The sequence below is a fragment of the Sinohyriopsis cumingii genome, chromosome 15 (genome assembly GCF_028554795.1).
Source record: "Sinohyriopsis cumingii isolate HCF-2022 chromosome 15, ASM2855479v2, whole genome shotgun sequence".
In the NCBI taxonomy this organism is placed as follows: Eukaryota; Metazoa; Mollusca; class Bivalvia; order Unionida; family Unionidae; genus Sinohyriopsis; species Sinohyriopsis cumingii.
In genome coordinates this window covers 43,031,905-43,053,766 of record NC_142975.1, presented here as the reverse complement: position 1 = coordinate 43,053,766, position 21,862 = coordinate 43,031,905, and the positions used below count along the sequence as shown (strand labels likewise).

The 21,862-nt window shown below is 38.4% G+C and overlaps 1 protein-coding gene across 3 annotated transcripts in view; it reads right to left on the bottom strand.

Annotated features, from left to right (window-relative positions):
• The window catches only part of LOC149781702 (sex peptide receptor-like), a 40,187-nt gene extending 18,555 nt beyond the window's left edge, over positions 1–21,632 (bottom strand). The window contains exon 1 of one of the 3 annotated variants that reach the window (XM_089935790.1): positions 21,512–21,632. The gene's annotated coding sequence lies outside the window, so the exon portion shown is untranslated. Of the gene's footprint in view, positions 1–7,727; positions 7,858–14,067; positions 14,236–21,511 lie in introns of those variants that run through there. The other 2 variants (XM_089935789.1, XM_089935791.1) reach the window with 2 other exon arrangements.
• Between the last annotated feature and the right edge of the window lie 230 nt (positions 21,633–21,862).

Here is a 21,862-nt window from a genome sequence, read left to right as displayed (position 1 = left end):
TCTCGATGCGGTATATTCATACATTACCTTATGAGGAGGAGTTGCTGGATTTCTTGAGATTGCATCAAGAACATTTAAAACCTCGTTCCCACAAATGGGCGGATCAATTAATGTTTGTGTTGGTAACGTCGACTGCCACACTGGAACATTAGAAAATCTGCTGACATACTTGAGAAACTCAACTGGCGGTGCTAAACCGTACGAATCAAAATAGATAATTCCACGTGGATCGATCGCGTAAGCAACCCAGTGAGTTCCCGGACCATCTTTGTTGTCGAGATTGATAATGCCAGTTTCTGGATTATTCGGTCGTTGCGGTAATTGATCTCGCATAAATACGCCTCTGAAATGTTTTACACGCAATTTTTTAACAGCATCGAGTAAATCAAAATTGCTCAACGGCGTTAGAATTTTTTGGATACCATGATGGTGGAGTTCCTGGTAGTCTTAGACCGCGTCCCTTTTTTTTCTTGTATCCTTTTCCCGTTGCCTTTTTTAGTGCCATTCCAGCTGCAGTTCCAACTGCACCGAGTGCTGCGGCTTTTGCTACGGCTGGTGCTGCCGCGGCAATCAACGCCGGTATTGCTGCGAGAAGAGGAAATATTCCACCGGTTTTAGTCATGTCCTTGATAGCTGCAGCAGAGAAATCAAGTCGGACACCGGTTTTTGCTGTTAGTGCCTTATTAAAATGTTTAAGCTGAGTATTAGTCAACGACAATTTGTTTGGACCACCAGTAATCTGATCTCGTTTTAGTGTTATTGATGTCCCGCACGTGCTTGCGTTCTTTGATTGCAATTTCTTCGTTTGACCGGAAGTCAAGGTGACATTAACATGACTGTATGACATTATATCCTAAGTTTGATTTTAATTGCGTTACATATTCTCGATTGGAGCGTCGATGACCCTCATTCGTCCGCCAACACCTTCAAGCAGCATTGCTTTATCGGAGAGTATGACAGCAATCGCTCTGTAACCACCAGCAGGAACACCTACACGAGCTCGGAAATGTAGGTCGACAACAGATTGTTTAACCAGATCAAGATGTTCCAGCGAAAAGTAATAAATCGGATATAAACTCATAAAGTCTCGCTGTGATATTTGCAGGCCAGTGTCTACATTAAGGTCGCGCCCCATAAATGACATCAGACGATGATACGCGCGTGCGACACGATGATGTTCGAAATCTATTAATATATCCTCAGATGGCTCCTGATGCCCATTTATTCTCAACGAAACTTCAGAAACTCCAAGTGTATCAAATACCATTGGATTTCTTTCCTGGCTACCTATTCTAGCACGGAGTTGAAATGCAATGAAAATATGTCGTGGTGCTGATACTCCTTGTTGCGATGATATATGCCATGTAAACAACCCGCCGTGATCACCTTGAATAACGTCTGTGGTTGTTGTTTTCCAGGATAGCAGTGATTTACCGTCCGTGTTCATGAAAGACAACAGTCGTTCTTCTTCGGTGATTGACGGAGACAACACTGGCATCCACAACCACAGTTTAGTTAGTATTACCTGACCAGGGGCAACAGCAGCATCTCGCCAGATAGCGTCATTATCATCAGGTTTTCGCACAAGTACAACTGTGTGTTTGGCACCGAATATGACCTTGTGGACATCTCTGCAGAATCCAAAGATGTGAGACAATGGAATCACACCTGAGAACTCTTCATCTCCACTTAACATCGATCTACGTGTTGCAAAACCCAAATTAAAATTTTCGTTCATCGATGCAACTGCGTCACCGGCAGCATTCATTGTTACATTCCTGTTCTCGGGGATGTCGGTTATATCCTTTGCAAACATCATTGATGGTCCGGCTGATCTGGTGTAATCATCCGAGTATCTCGCCAACCCGAGAATTGTTGTGGCAACGTCGACGTTATCATGAATTGTTTCAATTTCTTTTCCATCTATCATGTAAATAGCGGATTTAAATAACGCCATGATGCCGTTGTTAACAAATCCAACTCGGTCGCCGATTCCGTAGCCGGTGTTATCATTCTTTAAAAGCCTACCTTCAACTTCGATGAAGGCCTCAGCGGGCAAGAAGTATCTACTTGTATCCTGGACCTGTAGTTCAATTCTTCCGCGTTGGTTAGGATCACGTGCTTCATAAGAATAATATTGAAAATCACGTACAGAATCATCTTTAAGTACTGGTTTGGACATATCAAACGCGTCATTGGATTTTCGTGCAAACATTATTATTATTTGTGATGATCTAATTAAAATGTTATCGTCACCGGAAACCACTACCAGCTATCAAATTAGCAGTTACACTATCTTGCAACGCTTTGGAGGTAATTCCTGCTGTTGCGATCTCAGCTAATTTCTGATTTACGGCCTTATTTACTACGCTACTAACATTTGCCGGCATAGCTTCAGTGGATGGTAGTTTTACTGGCACCAACCTCTCGACTGGGTTTTTTTTTCGTATCAGCTGTGCTAGTCGATCCTTGATTGATTGAAATGCTTTCCCGGCAAGACTACCAACAGTGCCAATGGCTTTATCCTTGACAACATCAGCAGCTTTCATCGCGAATTGTTTTGCTAACGGTCCAGCTTTCGGAGCGATTCTTGTGACTAAATCCCTAACAACATCACCGACTCCATCTCCGTAAACAACCTCGTATACTGGTAATCGTGAGTTTACTACTCTGACACTTCTTGGTCTGCGAAAAGAATCGTGTAGTATCATTTTATTTAATTATTGTTTATCTAACTGAATTTGCTAGCAAATTTAATTATTAGTCGCTGTGGTAACCGTCTGCGAGTTCATCAATGAGCCCCCGGTAGATGCTGATATCCATGATGCCACGCTGAAATAGTCTCTGACAGATATCTGCGGCTTCATTTATAATTTCCGGAGAATTGTTTCCGGCACGTCTTCCTCCGATGAGAACTTCCAACCGTGATACGTCATTGACGATGCTATCAGGACAGATGTGGTTATTATATCCGCTGCCTGTTTTCTCTTTTTCTTGTTGTTCTAATTTCTGAATTTTCTCTCTTATTTCGTTAATTTCTTTTCCCTTTTTGTTGTATTGAACAACTGCGGCTTGGTATGCATCCTTATTTTCCTTATTTCTTTTGTCAAGTTTCCATTTTTCTTCTACAACTTTTTGAAGATCGAACTTTTCCCTCACCAGGTCACTTTCTTTTATGAGTAATTCTTTTAGTGTTGGTGAGGGCGGCGAAATGGACGACGAAACAGGAGTGGAAAAATCATCATCGTCATCGGGAGCGCTAGCGCCCATTTGTTCACGCGATAAAAATTCAGGCACTGGATCGGGCAGTGTCATTTGCAGGATTTGAGCTTGTGTTTTCTTCGCCGGTATTTTTGCCTGCTTTTTCATTTCCCTTTCCTGAATTTTTGCCTGCCTTTCCCTTTCCATCTCTTGTATTTTTGCCCGCCTTTCCTTTTCCCTTGCCTCCATTCGTTTGTCTCTTAGTTCCTTATTAACCCCAATTACGCCAGTTTTTATAAAACTATAGGTATCATCAATGTTAGGTATTCGAGAATAGCCTCGGTTTACTTTATAAACATAATCCCGCCACTCACCCTGGGTCATACCCAAGCCAGCTCCTGGTTTTAGAAAATCTTGCCGGTTAGGATAATTTAAGACAATCCAAGCAGAAAACTTCTTAAGCTCATCTATGTTAGTAAGCGGAATATTTTTTATTTCAGTAATACCATCTTCGGTAAATTTATCAATAAATGTTTTTTTAGCAACTGTCACTACTCCGGCGGCACCTGGATCAGCTACAGCACCTGCATCTGCCTGTTGCTGTTTAAGTTCTTCTATTGCTTGAAGTAGCCCTCGTTTTGTTTTGGTAGGGTCGGCAAGATCAGGTTTTCCTACAATTGCAGTTTTAACTTCACCAGTAGCTGCTGTAGTAGGCTTAAATAATTCCTCCGCAGATGTTGCAAACTCAACTCGCGCTTCTTGTCTTGCTTTTAATTTTTCCTTGACGGAATCACGAACCGGAAGAAATTTTTTAATCGCGGCTAGTCGTTGTCGTGCCAATCTAGTTGTGAGTGCTTCTCCGATATTTGCCATTATTTGATAACCTGCGATTTAATTATCGCGCATGGATTTGTGACAATAAATTTACACGACCCGCGGACACGATACCGTATCGGACTTGATACATTGTATGGTTAACGTGAGAAACTCGAAGAGAGCAGCCCCGGGCGGCGACAACAAGTTGGGGGGGGGGGGTCGCGCTTTTTTGTCTCGTTGCTGTTGTAGAATCCCCCCCCCCCCTTTCTGAAGGCTTATTTTAGCATTTGGAAGTCTCGTTTTGTTGTAGGATTAGCTTTTTTTTTAAGGCTTATTTTATCATTTGGTGGTCTCTAGACCTTTGTAGGATTCGCCCCCTCTGCTGCTAATATTGATACCTGACAGATAACTAACATTATCTTAGATTATTAATAGATAATAAAGGAATAAGCTATAGATAACTCAAATCATTTCAGATTATTCATAGATACTATAAGGATACTTGGCAGATAATTCATGTTATCTCAGTGTATACATAGATAATATTCGGATAACTGACAGATAACTCACGTTATCTTAGATTATGCATAGCTAGTGTAGGGGTACCTGCTAGATAACTCACGTTATCTAAGATTATTCATTATCTGTGATTATTCATGAATATCAGGCACGTGATTCACAAAAACAAACATAAATATTTGTGAATTTGACTTGCTATTAATTTAGCATTACCTACCCTGATACCAAATTTATGTAAGCGGATTCAGAGATGTCTGAAGCCACCCTTAAATAATTGAAGCTCTAAGCGCTTTACAACTTTAGACAACACCTATAAAATAAGAAACATAATAATATTATTGCAGAAACAAACAACATGAAATTAGAAAAACATTTTTTAAAAAATAAAAAACATGCTGAGAATATTTCAGGTAGGAAACATAATAAAGTCTTTAAGTTTGTTCATGCTGTCGAAATAAGTGAGTTTTGAGAGCCCTCTTGAATGTGATCACTGTGTCTTTGTGTCTAAGTTCAGTGGGTAATTCATTCCACGTTGCTGGGCCCTGGTATGCAAAAGAACGCTGACCATATGACTTTGTTTTCATACTTGGAATAATGAGTATACGATTGTCAGAAGAGGTGCGTAAGTATCTTGCTGGTGTGTACACATGGGTGAGGTCAGATAGGTATGTTGGACTAGAGTCCGACAGTGAAATGTAGCACAGAGAACAAATTTTGTGTTTGATTCTGGATCGAATGGATAGCCAGTGTAGGGTACAGAGCAGCGGGGAGCTGTGCTCTGATCGTGATACTCTAAGTATGATCCGAGCAGCTGTGTTTTGAACTTCTTGAAGTTTCTGATATTGAGATGAACCAGACAGAATTGAGTTACAATAGTCCAGTCTTGAAAGTACTAATGAACACACAAGTGTTTTAGTGGCATCAGCTGAAAGATATTTGCGAATTGAGCTGATGCGTCTCAGCTCAAGATATGCAGCCTTGCATATATTCATGACATGTTGGTGCAATGTGAGAGTACTGTCCAGAGTAACAACTAGGTTTCATACTGATTGTGTGAATTTAATGTTGGCGTTGCTGATATTTATTGTTTGAGGTAAAGGATGTGAATGATAAAGTCTTTGTATTGTGATCAGAATGGCCTCAGTTTTATCATTATTCATCTGCAGCTTGTTACAAGTCATCCATGATTTCACATCAGAAATGCACCTCTCTACACCTTGGATGGTAGCATCAACTTCAGTTGGGTGGCTAGATTTGTATATTTGGGTGTCATCAGCGTACAATTGATGAGACACTGGATGATGATCTATGACACTTGAGAGCGACTGAGTGTACAGAATGAAGAGAACAGGTCCAAGAACAGACCCGTCTGGAACACCACAACATAGATCAACTAGGTTGGAGTGTATTCCATTTGCAGATACAATTTGTGTCCTGTTGACAAACTAAGACTTGAACCACAGTAAGGCTGTATCATGAATGCCAAATATATGCTGGAGACGGTGAAGTAATATATCATGGCATATTGTATCAAATGATGCAGACAAATCAAGGAGGGTGAGGACTGTAATCTTTCCGCTATCCAATGCAGAGAGAATGTCATTAACTACTTTCAGAAGAGTAGTTTCAGTACTGTGGCAAGGGCGATGTGCAGATTGTACATTGCTAAAAAGACTGTTTGAATTTAGATGAGTTACAAGCTGGGATAGAACAACCTTTTCTAAGATTTTTGAAATGAATGGGAGATTAGAAACTGGGCGGTAGTTCTTTAAATCGTTATGGTCTAGTGTATGTATGTATGTGTGTGTGTGTGTGTGTGTGTGTGTCTGTGTGTGTGTGTCTGTGTGTGTGGGTGAATTTTTGTGAATTTCACTTGAGTTTTTAAAACATTTACCTACCATGAAAACCAGTTTATCTGACCTAATTCATATATACCTACCATAAATATTTTTTATATAAAAATGAAAAATCATATAACATCCTTTAAATATTGCATATCTTTATATAAAGTAGCTCTATGTTACCTGAAAGCTAGTGTAACTGTTTTGCTTTCTCTACTGCGGCCATAAACATCAAGGAAGCCTTGATACTTTTGCTTGCCGAGCTGTCAAAGCTGGAGTAATCCAATTATTTATCCTAAGATCAGATAGACTTTGCTAGTGTTAATTATCAGCTATTTCACGAGCTAGTTAAATGAAACTAACCTTTTTAGTTCGAGTCATAAAAATGACGATGGATAGTTTCATTCGAATAAGGGGGTGGGTCAGTTTGAGATCGTGGTACGACTATAACGAAACCTGGTAGTATAATTGGATAGACACAAGTTACACATAATGTATACTAATAGAGCCGTAATGTTAACTACAATGAACAGTGTCGTTAATAAATTTGACCTTTCTCTTATTTACAAGAAAGCAACGTTCCCTAATATAGTCGAAATAAACTCGCCCGTTTTTGCAAACATGGGCAAAACAAAAACACAACAACAAAATAAAAAATACAAAAGACCGTGGCGTTGTCTTCGTGTAGTATTAATTACTGAAGTTACCTAGCATGTATTGGGAATGTAGGTTATTCAGTACGCCTGACGCAGAATATATAAAGTACGCAAAGATTTATTTGTTCGATTAAATTAACTAGACGAGCATTCCTTGTGGATCAAATTGCAATAATAAATGCATTCAGTACGAACGTCAGGTCATTTAGGTTATAGCGGTTTAAATTTTTTCAAGTCACAGTATTTTGAAAATAGTTAAAGCACCAGTATGGTGGGGATTTTTTGTTTGGTATTATCAACTACGCACCTGACACTCATAATAACGTGCTTACTATGGCAAACAAGCCAGCGAGCAAGTCAGTATGGCTACTGCGAACTAAGGACTTATGGCGAATTTGAACCAGTTAAGGACGAATTTGTCTAAATAAAAAAATTAAAAACTAATTTAAAAAAAAACAAAAAAATACTATATAAATTTAAAAAAAAATTATTCATAGTCGTGCCTATTCTTTATACCATAAAATCTTTAACTTGGCTAACGTGCACTGAAAATATTTAGCTGAGACTTTTTGGAAAATAGTAAAATTTATTCTCTCTGTCTGTCTGTCTGTCTCTGACTCTCTCTCTCTCTCTCTCTCTCTCTCTCTCTCTCGCCAACACATATACAGTCATGAGACACAGAGACACGCCTTACCTGTAATGATTAAATAACAATGGTTTACGCTATGTGCAAAACCAGCCAGCAAGTTGTCCTCTGATGGAAATGAAAGCCGTGTGTATCAATATTCACCTGTCACCATATTTACAACCCATCTGTCATGTCCTTTATACAGATGACATTTATCAAGCCAAGATAATATATTTACCTGTTACATCTGTTTCGTGGGAAAACGAAGCTAATTAGATGAAAGAGAATAAAAAAAAAATAGAAATTCGCCACCGCATGATCTGTCATCGTATCCACTGTCAGAGTTATTTGGTCATAACAACAGTTTTAGAGAGAGGCAGTGGTGGTGGTAGTGGTGGTGGTGGTAGGATAAATCGTGCTAAGAAAAGATCACCAGGCATTCTTTTGGCAGTACGTCATTTACACTCTCATCTCATATGAATTTTCGTCAGTACTTCATTCTTTTGGCAGTACGTCATTTACATTCTCATCTCATACGAATTGTAGTCAGTGTTTCATTTTTTTGGCAGTACGTCATTTACACTCTCATCTCATGTAAATTGAAGTCAGTATTTCCTTCTTAACGACGTGCTTTATTTTGTCATTTACAAAGACAAGGAAAGGTATCGAGCTCACAGTAATCCGTCATGGAACATAAGAGATTACATATAGCTCACAGTAATCTGTCATGGAACGTAAGAGATTACATATATCTCCCAGTAATCCGTCATGGAACATAAGAGATTACATATAGCTCCCAGTCATCCGTCATGGAACATAAGAGATTACATATAGCTCCCAGTAATCCGTCATGGAACATAAGAGATTACATATAGCTCCCAGTAATCCGTCATGGAACATTAGATATTACATATAGCTCCCAGTAATCCGTCATGGAACATAAGAGATTACATATAGCTCACAGTAATCCGTCATGGAACATAAGAGATTACATATAGTTCACAGTAATCCGTCATGGAACATACGAAATTACAAATACCTGGTTTCATTCTTGTTACTGGCTTTAAAATAAACCACGTACTATTTTATGTTGCAAAGAAGGAAGACTGTATCCAGTCCTTTATATAGCTTCCAGCACCGTAATATTTAAATGTTTATATAAGAAACATTGGCGTGCCATATCCTTTTGGATATCAAAAATGTGTATAAAAACATTGAAGAGGGATCTTCTCATATCCTTTTGGACATCCAACATGTGCATAAACACACTGAAGTGGGATCTTCCCATATCCTTTTGGACATCCAACATGTGCATAAAAACATAGAAGTGGGATCTTCCCATATCCTTTTGGACATCCAACGTGCCTATAAAAACACTGAAGTGGGCTCTTCCCATATCATTTTGAACATCCAGCATGTGTATGAAAAAACACTGAAGTGGGATCTTCCCATATCCTTTTGGACATCCAACATGTGCATAAAAACACTGACGTGGGATCTTCCCATATCCACTTGAGCATCCAACATGTGTATGAAAACATAGAAGTGGGATCTTCCCATATTCACTTGAACATCCAACGTGCCCATACAAACACTGAAGTGGGATCTTCCCATATCCTTTTGAACATCCAGGATGTGTATAAAAACACTGAAGTGGGATCATCCCATATCCTTTTGAGCATTCAACATGTGTATAAAACATTGAAGTGGGATCTCCCCATATCCACTTGAACATCCAACATGTGTATAAAAACATCGAAGTGGGATCTTCCCATATTCTTTTGAACATCCAACATGTGTATAAAAACACTGAAGTGGGATCTTCCCATATCATTTTGATCATCCAGCATGTGTATGAAAAAAACTGAAGTGGGATATTCCGAGATCCTTTTGGAAATCCAACATGTGCATAAAAATATTGAAGTGGGATCTTCCCATATCCACCTGAACATCCAACATGTGTATAAAAACATTGAAGTGGGATCTTCCCATATCCTTTTGGACATCCAACGTCCGTATAAAAACACTGAAGTGGGATCTTCCCATATCCTTTTGAACATCCAGCATGTGTATAAAAACACACTGAAGTGGGATCTTCCCATATCCTTTTGAGCATCCAATATGTGTATAAAACATTGAAGTGGGATCTCCCCATATCCACTTGAACATCCAACATGTGTATAAAGACAATGAAGTGGGATCTTCCCATATCCCTTTGAACATCCAATATGTGTATAAAAACATTGAAGTGATATATTCCGAGATCCTTTTGGACATCCAACATGTGTATAAAAACATTGAAGTGGGATATTCCCATATCCTTTAGTACATATAGATTACATCAACCTGTCCACCTTTTGCAATTGTTGTTTCCAAGATGGATGTCATAGATGTGTTGTCAAAGACAAATTGCCATGTGAGTCAATTATGGGTATCAAAACGTATTCGGCATTTGTCAGAATGCTTCACATCACGTGCATTATATTGTCAGAATGCTTCACATTACGTGCATTATATTGTCAGAATGCTTCACATTACGTGCATTATATAACATTCAACGTTTTAAGAAATTTTTGAGTAAGAAATTAAACCGATACTTGTATTCGGAAGCTTCCGACCTTTCTATAAAAGCGGTGCATAGTGCACCTCTTTCTCGCATGTCACGGAGTATTGAAAGAACTCAGCTTTAAATGGACGCAATTTCACCAGTTTCAGTTTTCCAAAGGCTGTGTTGGCAGATTGACTGGATTCGTGCACGCTATACAGGCACTTGTCCTTTATGAATTTTATGACTAATTTCCTCTAGGGGTGGACATGGTCTGTGTCCTTTCAAGGTCTGCCATCTTCACGAGTGTACGCTAATTTCAGCTGACCTATATGGACACGATCCCCTTCGGATTATACTACCGAGATTTGTATGAGTAAACACTGATTTGAGTTGGTCCGTATGGGTCTGGACATTTTGAGGACATACTAACCACGTCTTCATGGGCTGTTTGAGCTGGTGTGTTTGGGCAGGACCCTTTATGAGCACACCTTGTGCATTGATTTGAACAGTTCGCTGAGTATTCAGCCTCGGCTGTCATAGTTGATGCAACCATCTTGTTTATAAGCGGGACTACTTTTGTTTATTTTGTTTTCTTCTTATAGTCTTGATATAAAACCAAAAACCTGCGACTAGGATTAAACGGAAAAGGAAAAGAAAGAAAAAATATCGTCACTGATTATAGCTGGTGGCCATAGTTGGAACATAACTTGTTTGACTGCTGCTGTATAGCCTTTCTTCTGCAACTAAATCATCATCTGTCTTGGTCTGTCCCGGAATGTCTAATGCAAGTAAATCATTATTACTCTGGTCTGTCCCGGAATGTCTAATGCAAGTAAAATCATTATATCTCTAGTCTGTCCCAGAATTTGTAAGGCAAATAAATCATTATTTCTCTGGTCTGCCCCGGAATGTCTAATGCAAGTAAATCATCATTTCGCTTGGTCTTGTCCCGGAATGTATAATGCAAGCAAATCATTTATTTCTCTGCTCTGTCCCATAATGTCTAAAGCAAGTAGATCATCATCTCTCTTGGTCTGTCCCGGAATGTCTAATGCAAGTAAATCATCATCTCTCTTGTTCTGTCCCGGAATGTCTAATGCAAGTAAATCATTATTTCTCTTGGTCTGTCCCGGAATGTCTAATGCAAGTAAATCATTATTTCTCTTGGTCTGTCCCGGAATGTCTAATGCAAGTAAATCATTATTTCTCTGGTCTGTCCCGGAATGTCTAATGCAAGTAAAATCATTATATCTCTGGTCTGTCCCAGAATTTGTAAGGCAAATAAATTATTATTTCTCTGGTCTGCCCCGGAATGTCGAATGCAAGTAAAATCATTATTTCTCTGGTCTGTCGCGGAATGTTTAATGGAAGTAAATCATTATTTCTCTGGTCTGTTCCGGAATGTCTAATGCAAGTAAATCATTATTTCTCTTGGTCTGTCCCGGAGTGTCTAATGTAAGTAAATCATCATCGCTTTTAGTCTGTCCCGGAATTTTTAATACAAGTAAATCAATTTCTCTTTCTTGGTCTGTGACCGCTCCGGCGGCTTAGAGGTGAGAGCGTCCGGCTGGGATGCGGGAGGTCGCGGGTTCGATCCCCTGTCGAGTCATGCCAACGACTTAAATATATGGTACTAACAGCTGCCTCGCTATGTGCTCATCATTAAGAGGTTAATGGTCTGGTCATCCTGGTGTCAGGATAATGTGATTAGGTGGGACATCATGCTACATATATGCGGCATGATGCCCCAGTGCAGAAATCACCGTAAAGGGTCACATTGCAGACACCATAGCGATATGACCGAAACATTGTTAACGCCACGTAAAAAAATCGAAACCACACACACACACACACACACACACACACTTGGTCTGTACCGGAAGATCTAGGGGCCCCGAGTGGCCGAGTGGTCTAAAGCGCTCTCCGTTACGGATCACTGCCATCTCACCTCTGTCTGCGTGGGTTCGAGTCTAGGATTCGGCCAATGTGGGTATGTGAGAAAACTTGCCAGTAGCTTCTCGTGGGTCGGTGGTTTTTCCCGGGGTTTTCCCGGGTTCTTCCTCCACCATTAATACTGGTCGCCATGCATAGCCTATCATGTGCTGAAAAATGGCGTTAAACCCCACAACAACAACAACAACAACCGGAAGATCTGATGCATAGTATCCGACACATTTGTCTCATAATCACAGAAGGGGTTTAAAAGTGTCCCTTTATGGCCGGGTGTGAATTAAATATTAGAGTATCAATGATGTTTTATCTCATTAGGAAAGTCAATATCACCTTAACATCTTAATCCGAGGCACATCTGAATATATTTTAGCCAACATGATGCAATTCTTTTTGCGCCAGAGGATGATCTTACTTTGGACATCCAAGACAGAAAGATCATTGGATTATGTTACAGAACAAGATGACAGGTAAGAATATGTATGTATGTATGTATGTATGTATGTATGTATGCATGTATGTATGTATGTATGCGTGATGCATGTATGTATGCATGCATGTATGTATGTATGTATGTATGTATGTGTGTGTGTATGTATGTATGTATGTATGTATGTATGTATGTATGTATGTATGTATGTGTATTATCACAACTGAGTAATACTATTTTATTTCCAGATAGGGAAACACAGCTTAAAATATTGCTCTCTACCAACGATTCATGTTTTCTGCCAAAGAAATCTCTGATAATTTCAGTAGATTTGAACCCTGTATATGCACGATGAACGATACGCAACAAAAATATTCCTCGATTACAATATGCAATAAAAATATTCATGGATTACAATATGCAATAAAAAATATTCCTGGATAACAATATGCAATAAAAATATTCCTGGATAACAATATGCAATAAAAATATTTATGGATTACAATATGCAATAAAAAATATTCATGGATTAAAATATGCAATAAAAATATTCATGGATTAAAATGTGCAATAAAGTATTCCTGGATTACAATATGCAATAAAAAATATTCATGGATTAGAATATGCAATAAAATATTCATGGATTAGAATATGCAATAAAATATTCCTGGATTATAATATGCAATAAAATATTCCTGGATTACAATATGCAATAAAAATATTCATGGATTAAAATATGCAATAAAGTATTCCTGGATTAGAATATGCAATAAAATATTCCTGGATTAAAATATGCAATAAAATATTCCTGGATAACAATATGCAATAAAAACTATTCATGGATTAAAATATGCAATAAAATATTCCTGGATTAGAATATGCAATAAAGTATTCCTGGATTACAATATGCAATAAAAATATTCATGGATTAAAATATGCAATAAAATATTCCTGGATTAGAATATGCAATAAAATATTCCTGGATTAGAATATGCAATAAAATATTCCTGGATAACAATATGCAATAAAAACTATTCATGGATTAGAATATGCAATAAAATATTCATGGACTAGAATATGCAATAAAATATTCCTGGATTACAATATGCAATAAAAATATTTATGGAACATAGTGGTACATAGGTTGCATCAAATTCTGTGTGCATGCTTGCATCTATCTATCTATCTATCTATCTATCTATCTATCTATCAGCGTTAAGTGTGGGATGGAATAGGCAAGAGATAGGCAGGCACACAGACGAACAGGAGATTTAGAGATAAGACTGTTTAGCAGAGTTGTGAAACAACTTGGCTAACTTAAACTGATATCAGATCTGCTAATCTGATCAATGACATGTGTAAAGAAAATAAAATTATGTGAAATTATAAAAAAGTGGGAAAAAATTATAGAAATGAGAGAGAGAGAGAGAAAGAGGCCTCTGAATTTGCATAAATTTTCGTGCATTCATCTTACTTACCGCTATGCGAGGAGACTGATAAAATGTTTAGCGTCAAATCTGTAACGACGCTCGTCTAAGATGTGAAACTATGTTGGTGAAAAGAAATTTAGTTTGTGATTTTTCCAGTGTAATAGTCCAATGTTGCCTGTATGGAGCAAACTGTTAGTTGAACTGAGTTTGTTTACTACAGTATTAAAAACAGTTTGTCTTATTTAATGACAGGAAACCTTAATTGGGGATAAGAGCAGTTGACCCTTCGCCCCATACTGACGACAGCCGTGTAATTATATTTTGTAACACTTAAATTAAAGTCTTACAATTGTACTATTTGAATGTAAAACGTGTAAAGTGGCAAGGCGATATCGATGCTTGCTACGTAGAAGGTGCTAATATTGTCAACGTTTACTCACCCACGTTTCATCTGAGAAGAATAAAGTAATTTCCACACTCTTATAAACACTATAATCAGTATGGCTGAGGGGCATGTGATACACACACACACACACACACACACACACACACACAGACACTCCCCACAGCAATGGGTATGGCGACGGGCATGAGATACACACACAGACATCCCTCCCCACCCCCATCCCCCACAGCAATGGACATGGCTACGTGTCATATTTTAAAGGAAATGAGTTAGGGATAGTCACGACTTTCAACCTTCCTAAAAATGTGTTAGGAGTGACACGATACCATTTTTAAGTATAATGGAACATTTTCATGAATATTGGAAGAACAATGTTCGGATTTGTAAGTATCTGAAACTTCATATGTTACATAAGCAGCAATATGTGATGACATAGCCCCTTACGATAATATACATTACGCAGGAGTGCTACATTATAATTAAAAACACATAAACATACCATCACACAAGAGGCAGATAAAATGTAGAAGAAGGAGGATGAAATATGCACAATCTATCACCAACAAGCAAGTGCAATAGTGTTTATAGAAACACTTGACACCCAAACATACTAACCCAATCAAGAATGGGTAGAAGTTTTCTTTAAAACAAAGTTTTAGTTGTTTTGCAAACAGACAAAAACATGGACATGCGCAAACATGCAAGCATAAAATACATAGAGTGGCAATGATTTTAGTTGCATCTCTCTTTTCGAAGATATATGAGTGGCACTGAAAGGGATAGTTTAGATTATTTTAGACACATAGTGCATGCACCCCCCGGGTCTAGCTCAGCAGGCAGCACGTGTTCTATTCCATCTATCCCCAACCCAGAGACTCAAGGATATCAGTAGGGAAGTGGGGAAAAAAACTGCTTTTCTTTTCCGATCCTCTGCTTCACGGACTATGGGTGGTTTACTATATTCATGTTCTTGTGTTGTTTCTGCTGTTGCTGCAAAAGCTCCATGTCAGTCCATTCGTTCTCCTCGTTTGCTGTTCTATTCCCATATCCCAGTCTTCATTCTAGGAGGCCATGCTTCTCCCATATTTTAACGGTCGTGGAGTCGTCATGACAGGTCTGACAACGCAGCAGCGATGCGTCTGTGCCACTCTATAACACGATATATATTAGTTGTCACCTCTGTTTGAATGAACAAATCGTCTAACCTGCCGTTCCTTCTTTTCTTTCTCCCGCTCCTTCTTGTCTTCCACAACTACATTCTCCAACATGAAAAGGACAAGATGTTTGGACTTATTAATTTTGTCTCCGTGAATAAGTTGATGACGAAAGGCATGACTATCAATCAATCAATCAGTTGAATTATAGTCTCTTTAGCCCACAAGGGCATGTGCGACTGTTTTGTGTCTGCACGGCAGGCTGATAAATTGTTCGTGGGGGAAGGAATCAGTGCCACATCCCCCACGCATTTCTGCACTCAAAGAGTGTTGATAGATTAAGCTGGCAGGTTGTAGGACTATAATGTTCCATTCGGCCTGTACATTTGGATATCATGAGTGGGAATTGACCCGACTCAAATTGAAAGTTAGAATTTACAGTCTGTACCTACTGAGACCCAGGTGTCAACCAAAGCAGAATGAGATGTCAGTCGTGATTGGTCACGACTAATGACGTTACATCGGGGCACCTGGTTTTTGACGAATGGGAATCGGTCCACATACTCGCTATTGAAGGTCTGAAGTGAAAAGAGGAGACGGACAAGGAGGGATACGCCAAACATCGACCGTAACGTGCCTGAAACGCCAAGACCTACTAAAAGTCGAATTTAACCCAGTTGTATTATTATTGGGATTCTCTATTACCAATGTTGTGTTAGCCACAAAATTGTAATTAGAGTCACGCATAATAGTAAGAAATAGTTTTCTACTTCTTATCAATCCAGAATATAAAGTACTTAGTGTACTTATGGTCCCTAATTTTCTATACTAAAATGTCTAAGCGACAGTGTAATGTTCGAGTCAATATTTGGTATGAGATTATAATTTAGAACGGTGAACAAAGGATGAGATTGTACATACTAACATCTATCTGCTCTATCATTACCTAAGGCGTGATGAATCGTCTTAATATATACTAATTATGACTGGCCAACAAAAATAAAAATTATAAGGTGGATTAAATCCCAGCCATCAGGGCCCGCTGCACAATGTGGCAAACAAACTGACTCATCAACTAATTAGAAATTAGAGTGACAACCCAAAATTATATCTATCACCGCTTTATATTTGATAAGCACGGACGTGAAAGAAAACATCCAAGTCGGTACGCAGACGTTAAAGAAAACATTGCAGATGTCAAAATCGACAAAGAAAGTGTGCAAGTGAATGACAAAAAGTAATTTTTTATATATAAAAAACAACAAAAACAAAACAATTAGACAGCACCTATTTGTTCTAAATCAACATTATCTGTTTATTAGGCCACTCAATCAAAACTAAATAAAGAAGGAGGGATAGGACTAGTCCCTAACTATTCATTTACGAACATACTATACATGAACGTACTTATAAGACTGATAACGTTGTCGAATCGTACTAGGTTTCCAGTGGTCCAGTGCACTGCCATGTTCCAACTGATGCACACTACTGTTTATGTGCTAAAGAACGGAGTGAAAATTATCACAAAACCGCCTATCAATTTTATTATTGTTTCGGGTGAAATCACCTTCAAAACAAGTAACATAATGTTCTAAGAAACACCCAAGACTGCTTTGATGAAAAAATACACAAAATTGCCAACACAATATAATCTGATCCTTGTAATCTCATACTATTAAAAAAATTTAAATGGCTTTTCTTTGTAGAGTGTTAGCAACTCCAACTTCAGGGATCTTCTGTTGTTGTTGTTGTTGTTGTAGGGTTTAACGCCATTTTTCAGCACAAGATAGGCTATACATGGCGGCCAGTATAATTGGTGGAGGAAGAACCCTGGAAAACCCCGGGAACAACCACCGACCAACGAGAAGCTACTGGCAGGCTTTCTCACGTACCAACGTTAGCCGAGGCTGAGACTCGAACTCACGCAGAGGTCAGACGGCAGTGATCCGTAACGGTGAGCGCTTTAGACCACTCGGCCACTCGGGGCCCCTGGGATGTTCTGCACAAGATAGCTAGTGTCAATCATATATAGAGCTACACCCGGCTTTATGAGGTCCAGAACTGTCATGATTAAGTCCTGAATTCCAAATACGAATACAGTTTGAATATCCATGCCATGTCAGTTTAGGATATTGTTTGCAGTACTACTAAACATCTTTCCCTCAGAGTCAGTGAATTCAAGCCATGGATTATAATCTACCCAATATGACTGTAATTTCTTTATCTCTTAGTTGTGTCATATTTGATTTATTTTTGGTGTCAGAGTTTGTCTTACGAATCTTTGGAGACACTGATACCTCAGACTAAGTGGCGTTCTCCCTCTGCATTGCTTGAATTTCCTTCTTTGAATCTTCATTTTGAACATCATTTATAAGTTATTTGGTAAGCTCGTTTTATCAAAAATAGAAAACATACCTCATTTGACACCCATTTCTACTAAAGTGATCGTAATATACATGTTGTTCAAATACAAACACCGATGACACCCATTTCTACTAAAGTGATCATAATATACGTGTTATTGTTCACATCATTTGACACCCATTTCTACTAAAGTGGTCATAATATACAGATTAGTGTTCACATCATTTGACACCCATTTCTACTAAAGTGATCATAATATACATATTAGTGTTCACATCATTTGACACCCATTTCTACTAAAGTGATCATAATATACATGTTGTTCAAATACAAACACCGATGACACCCATTTCTACCAAAGTGATCATAATATACATGTTGTTGTTCACATCATTTGACACCCATTTCTACTAAAGTGATCATAATATACATGCTGTTGTTCACATCATTTGACGCCCATTTCTACTAAAGTGATCATAATATACATGTTGTTGTTCACATCATTTGACACCCATTTCTACTAAAGTGATCATAATATACATATTAGTGTTCACATCATTTGACACCCATTTCTACTAAAGTGATCATAATATACATGTTGTTCAAATACAAACACCGATGACACCCATTTCTACTAAAGTGATCATAATATACATGTTGTTGTTCACATCATTTGACACCCATTTCTACTAAAGTGACCATAATATACCTGTTGTTGTACAAATACAAACACCGACCGCTCTTTAATTAATTTAATCAACTCGCATCAAACGCAAAATCTCAATTTTGAAGTTAATCCTCTGAATAAAAAATTAAAGTTGAAAAACTGTCATTTAATTAGCTCATAAACGAACTGGACATTTATATCAGTAAATTGCCTTTTAATAATTTCATTGCATTGCATTGACTTGGTGGATTGAAACAAAAGGACGATCCGCTCGATAGTGTCTGGCTTGGGTAAGCACACTGTCGTTAAAACACTACCGCTCCGGTGGCCAGGTGGTTAGAGCGTCCGTCTCGGATGCGGGAGATCATGGGTTCGATCCCCGGCCGAGTCATACCAAAGACTTATAAAACTGGTACTAACAGCTTCCTCGCTTGGCGCTCAGCATTACGAGGTTAGTGTTAGGACTGGTCGGCCTGGTGTCAGGAGAATGTGACTGGGTGGGACATCACGCTTCATGTCTGCGACATGATGCCCCAGTGCTAGACAATACTATAAACTGCCACACTGCAGACATCGTAGCGATATGACTGAAAAATTGTTAAGCTACGTGAAAAATCCAAAGCACATACACTCATAAAAACACCGCTAATTAATCGTATCATATTTGTTTTCTTTCAAGTGTTTTGATTGGCCGATAATTTGGTATCTTAGCCTAATATGCAGTCAAGCAGTAAATAACTCGCGCACCTGCCACGTAAGCAGCAATGCTGTCACTGCCAAACGCATTGGATGGTACAAATTATGCGAATTCTTCGTCACTCGCAAAAATAACATCTTCACATATAACTTCCACATGTTTCATGAATTTTTCTCTATCGTCGGCGAGTCGAAAATATCGATATATCAATCAAGTATTACTGACTTTGGCAATATCGTATTCTGAGTCAGTTTTCCCTACATATATTTCAGCTGACGTTTTCAAACGATATAACCCCGTCGTTCTTTTACAAGTGTTTGCAGATGATGCATTCTATGAACCGGTACCTTTCTTTGAATTCGTCTTTTATTATGGAGTCTGACACCAAGAAGTAAAACCGCTAGCTTCTTTAAATAAATTTCTTGACGTAGACTCAACAACTCTTTCACCGGAGCCGTCGTCGTCGCGTTGGTAATGTTCTGTATTGGGAACGTGACAGCTTTGCACGCTTTTAAAACTCATTATCCGCGAACGATATCATGAACGAATCGAAACTGACCCATGTTCCTGTCAAGGCTCCTTCTTGATCATTGATCATCGTAGCAACAAAAAAAGGGGGTCTTGATTACACGTTTCAGGACACGTATGGCTTAAAGGACAGAATTGGTTTGCCGTGTACAGGCCTGATGGTACAAAATTGTAAGTGGCAAAACTTTATAGTATAGTGAATGTATTCAACATCGATATATTCTGTCAAAATGTCAGGACTGGTGGGGAATACAGCATATTTACACACTCGAGTATACAAGGAACACAGCTGTATTTCATTTGTTCTGCTTGCTTGTCGTCCACATCGTACAACAATGTGTAGTACTGGTTAGTCCTCCAGACAAACGTTAGCGTAGATTTGAAGGTTCGATGTCCACCACATCGTATTCTTCGACAATTCATTAAAGCTCCTGATACGGCTTCGCACATGTTGACTTGTTTCGTGGTCATTCCTATCGTAGCTTATGTAATCCAACCATTTAAATTCGGTAAACATTAGCAGGCAGAACTAAAAACAATCGTACCTACCTACCTACCTACTTACATATACACCTACCTAAAAGGTAGATACCTGAAGCGTGAGCAAAGTTTCATTATCCGATTTAAAAAAAAATCTGGCTTGTGCTAATGAACACAAAGTATTGATGAGGATTACGAATAGTTAGTAGCGGATAGGGAATTGTTTATTTAGAACATTTTCACATATGACAACTTCACACACATTCATAACAATATCGTTTTCCTACCGGTATATATTTCAAATCACAGCGTACGAGGAGACATATTTTCTCTTATTTCCAAAACGTTATGATGAAATTCCTGTGTAGAGTTTTCATGTGTTGTTATGTGCACCATTATTTCCAAATGATAATAGTAGATATTTTACAAGATAGGAAACGTTGTATAGGTGTGCAATGTGTAATGCTACGGATTTCATATGAATCGACATAAACACAGGACAAATAATAATAATAATAATAATAATAATAATATATTATTATTATTATTATTATTATTATTATCAAATTGTGGCATAATAAATAGTTGAAATAGTAGCCAGGCTCAAGGCCCCACGCTAGCAGCGAGGCCCAGCCGGTGGAGTCACTATAGTATACCTAAGTTTTTGTCAACTGCTACGCAGTGTCTATGGCAACCTTCTTGCTCAAAGGTCCGTCCTGGTTGTAGCAGTAGCTGGACGTCATACACCGACAAGGTTTGTACAAAGTAGTAGTAGTAGTAGTAGTAGTAGTAGTTGGGGCTAACATACACCTAAAATGTTCGTCCCAGGTAGCAGTAGTAGCTGGGACTAACATACACATAAAATGCTATATCCAGTTAGGAGCAATGATAATATTAGTTAGTCTCGGGTAGTAGTAGTAGTAGTTGGGGCTAACATACACGTAAAATGGTAGCCCCAGGTTGTAGAAGTAGTAATAGTAATAGTAGTAGTTGGGGCTAACAAACACCTAAAATGTTCGTCCCAGGTAGTAGTAGTAGTTGGGGCTAACATACACCTAAAATGTTAATCCCAGGTAGTAATAGTAGTAGTAGTAGTTGCGGCTAACATAAACATAAACTGTTAGTTCCAGGAAGTAGTAGTAGTAGTAGTAGCGTTCGTAAAGAAAATTTTAAAAAATAAGTAAAAATGACCTTACCAAATATCTTCTCTCAGTTACAGAAGCAACGTCGGTGATGGTTATACTTCTTTGAGAAATTAACATCTATTAAATAAATAGGAAAACGAAAACAAACCCAGAACCTGTTTGCTGATATGGGCTGTAAGTTCATTACACACCAGTCATCCACGGTGATTTCTAATTCAATGTATCGCTGAAGTAAAATGATACGCCCAATTCCCCTACACAGTTGTCAAGACTGGCCACGGAGCTAAGTTAGTGGAGGGCTAAACATTAAAGTAACTTACGATAAAACATAAGATAAAGTCTTTTGCAGCTTGCGGTGTGTATCGTCTTAATCACTATGAATGATTACTTTAGCCAGAAAAC